The sequence below is a fragment of the Centrocercus urophasianus genome, unplaced genomic scaffold (assembly GCF_019232065.1).
Source record: "Centrocercus urophasianus isolate 14NV4802_14NV808 unplaced genomic scaffold, USGS_Curo_1.0 seq_11, whole genome shotgun sequence".
Taxonomy (NCBI): Eukaryota; Metazoa; Chordata; class Aves; order Galliformes; family Phasianidae; genus Centrocercus; species Centrocercus urophasianus.
The window spans coordinates 62,278,575-62,282,575 of NW_024884253.1; positions in this window are offsets into that span (position 1 = coordinate 62,278,575).

Here is a 4,001-nt window from a genome sequence, read left to right on the forward strand (position 1 = left end):
CTTACGAATACTTGCCTCAGTTTTTCCTTTTTTTTTTTTTTTGACTGATTTGCCTCTGTTGGGTTCTTCTTCTTCCAAGGTTCTTCGTCTTGCCCTGTCCTCTTTCTGGTCCTTCATCTCTGCCTCTCTGAAACAGTTCATGAGATGAAGAGTCTGAATCTCCACATGAGAAGATTATATCATTTCTGCTACCAGCTAAATGGAGCCGAAGAGAAAAAAACTTCAGTTTCTGACTTAAATGCCCTCTTATTATCTAAACCTAATGGGATGTACACTTATTAAAACTTTTCCCTTTGTTTCATTTCTCAGATGATGTTCAGTGCATGTTGAAGGTTTCCAGCAACTGATTCATTACCCCATCATACCTAAACTGAGTAGCATTCTGCATTGCTGTGTCAGTCCAGGGACCCTCGTTGTAAAATTTAGGTCTTACCAATTCCTTCAAAGCACCAGAAGCCACAGATATCTGTCTTCTACTGGTGACACAAAGACACATAACCATGGTTAGAAAATATTTCAAGGATGCATTAGTGTTTCAGCATGTGATATTTGTGTATAGGTAATATTCTAAGTGGCATCTTCATGGCTCCCCTACAATTAAAATAGTCAGTGGAAAGATACCTCCTCTTTTTTTGTTCAGCAGCACATTTGATAACTCAGCCATTTAAAACAGCATTGAAAACATTTTCTTTCATGCTTTAAACCTAGATTTGAATATATCTATTTTCTATGAACCGAGTTCAGTACAAACATGATAAAATTCTCACTAAAGGAAAGAAGCACCTGGTGTATAATGAACTTGCTTAGTAGGTGGATGGGAAGCACTGCAGAAAGTTGACTCAGCAAGAAATCTTTCTGTAGATTTTCAAGGAAAGCTTTTTTGCTCTTGCATCTTTACAAACATCTCTGGATATACTACAACAGCCCTATATGTAGACACACTTATCCTGGAATTGGTTGCTTTTTTATTCACTGAGGCAGGAGAAATGATATTTTTCCCCAGAACACAGGAATGATATGAACAGCAATACCTGCTAAAATTCATGCCTACTCTAATGCTATATATTGTATGCACACTGTAACATTTTTTTTCAAATGGAGAAATATTAGATTTATTTCCACATGCGACTCTCTTGTATCACTTGGTGTTGATGTATTACCAAGGAAAGCCCTGACTACCTATGACTGTGTTGCACATTCTGCAGGAATACATCTACTAGCCCCGATAACATGGCCATGTGATTTGCATAATAACTTTCTGCCTATCTAAATTCACATTTCTGTTACAATTGTGCGTGAGATTGCTAGTGTTTTTTCTCTGCTGTTAAACAGATGCTGCATTTCAGACTTGGTAAAATAGTTCTCTCTTTATATATTTTTTTCCTTTACAGAACTGCTTTGGGATCTTTTTAACTGAAAGATAGCATTTAAATGCAAATCACCCTTGGCCACAAAGCTCAGAATTACTTTTACATTTTATTCTTGATCTGCTTCTGTATATAGAGCATTCCTGAAAGACAGTGAAATTAGATTTACTCATATGGGCTGACCTGCTCCAGGGAAAACAAACACATGTTAGCCTTGTGCTACATGAATGTCATGATCTAATGAATGATCCTGCTGACAAGTATCTCCTTTAATTAATTACTGATGAGACAATTTCATTTCATTTATAGCTTTAGAAAACAAACAAAACAAAACATCCAGAAGCCTACATATATGTGTCACACCTTCTCAAGTTTCTTTTTTCCCTAGAGTTATTAACATAGATATACACATTTGCACCAATAATTGCTCTTTGTTTGAATCCTTTTAAGCAAGTCTCCTTTAGTAATGACTATCACAAAACATATTCTGGCAGAATATGCAAAATTCTGCAAAAGATAAGTCTGTTTATGTTACTCAGTAAAGATAAAACATTTACTCAAGAACAGAAACTCTACCTGCATGCAAATTAAATTTAGAACACTCCTTTGCAGATAGTTAAAATCTTATCAAGCCAGGAGCAATCCATGAATGTGTCTGTAGGGATGGAAAGTGGGTAAGGTCTGTGATTTGCAGACAGTGCACATGTACCCAATGCAGGAAAATTCCCTCCATGGGATTGTCAATGGTTTGTTCACCATCCACAAGAATTGGCTGCCTCTGTTATGAAATTTTGGAAAAGCAGACAGAAAAAAATATGAATAAAAATGAAACTCCAGTTAAAAGAGCTAGAGCCAAGTGCTTACTGCATCACATCTTTCATTCACTTTCATTGAGTCATGGCTAGCAAGTGTCACCTATGGTTTCAGATCCCACATATTCCTGGCACTGCCCACATGCCAGCAAGGGGTTTAGATGAATACTCTTCCGTTTGCAGGCTGATCAGCACAGGGGCAAAGCATGGATAGTGCTGGTTTACCTGACAGCTATGCTGCCATACAGATGGCTCACCAAAGTTCAGGAAAATGGTAGGGATATGGGTAGTGGGCATGGTGGTGACGGGTCAGTGGCTGGACTAGATGACCTTAGCTGTATTTTCCAACCTTAACTGTTCCATGATTCTGTGACTTCCACAGGAGACTGGAGAACTCACTGGGAGGCAGATGTTGCAGTGAAGAGCTATTTCGGTGAAGATTTAAAAGCAGTGCATGTAACTATGGCAAAGCCAAGGACTGCAGAAGGAACTGTAATTTATTCATGTGCCCCTGAAGGGGAAGAAAGCAAGCAGTAGTTGTGAGGAGGAAGCACCACAGGACAGATGTACCAGCAAATCAGATCACTTCCAGGCAAGCTGAAAATGAAGAGATAATGTAGAGAGGTAAAGTGCAAACTAGCATGTAAAAATTCACTTCATCACCTCTCATCTTGTGATAAATGTGTCGTGGCTTCCTCCATACCCACAGTGGCTCAGGGCTTTTGTTTCATAGCTAAAGATAACTCTCCTGGTAGCATGATACAAAACAATGGTGGATTGTTTGACTCCAGATTGGATATAAGGAAACAGTTATTTACAATAAGGGTAGTGAAGCACTGGCATATGTTGCCCAGAGAGGTGGTGGATGCCCATTCCTGGAGACATGCAAGATCAGGCTGGATGGGGCTCTGAGCACCCTGATCTGCTGGAGGTGTTTATTGCAGAGGGTTTGCACTAGATGGCCCTTGAGGGTCCCTTCCAAATCAAATGATTTTATGATTCTATGAAAAAGATCTCCAAAACTTCAGAAGCAGCCAATATTTTCTATCCACGCTTCCTAGATCGTGTAGCTGGCCATGGGTGAAACTGTTCCAGCAGACACTTACGTGCTGCCACTGTGTCATGCATGGCGCCTCGGCAGATGCGCTCCTCCCAGAGCCAATGTATGTAAATACTGATCTTATTGACTCTGATACCAAAGGACGCGACGTGATGCTGGAATAAAGCCACACCTGTGCCTCGCAGAAACCAGAGGGTACAAAACACCAGCAAGCTCTAGAGGCAATGCTTTCTCCACGGAACCTCGTCCAGCTGGTTGTCTCCTTAACAACGCCGACCTCAAAGGGAATGCGGGAGCCTCTCCCCACCCCACCTGAGGATGTTTGCACGCAAACCCCTGACGGCGGTGGCCGGGCTGCCTCGCTCCAGCCTCCAGGCACCAGGACTGCCCTCTCGGCGCCGCATTCGCTAGGCAGGTGGCGGGGCGGGAGACGCACCGGCAGCTCCTTGGGACCGCCCCGCAGCCCCTCAGGTGAAGCCAGGGGCGCTCTCGCCCGCGTCTCTCCCTTCCCTCCCCTCCCCTCCCGGCGAGGGGCAGCCACCGCGCAGGCGCCGCCCCGACGGCCGGAGCGAGCGGCCGAGCGGCCGCGGCAGCCGCTGGCAGAGCGGTGCGGTGCGGTGCTACGCGACACTTCGTTCCGCCGTGTTGCGCTTCGAAGCCGCGACCGGCGGCGCGAGGAGTCGAGGCTGAGGCGGCGGCAGGTTCAGCGGTCCCGGCCGCGAGGCCACCGCCACAGGTGGTGCCCTCCGGTCGCCTGCCTCA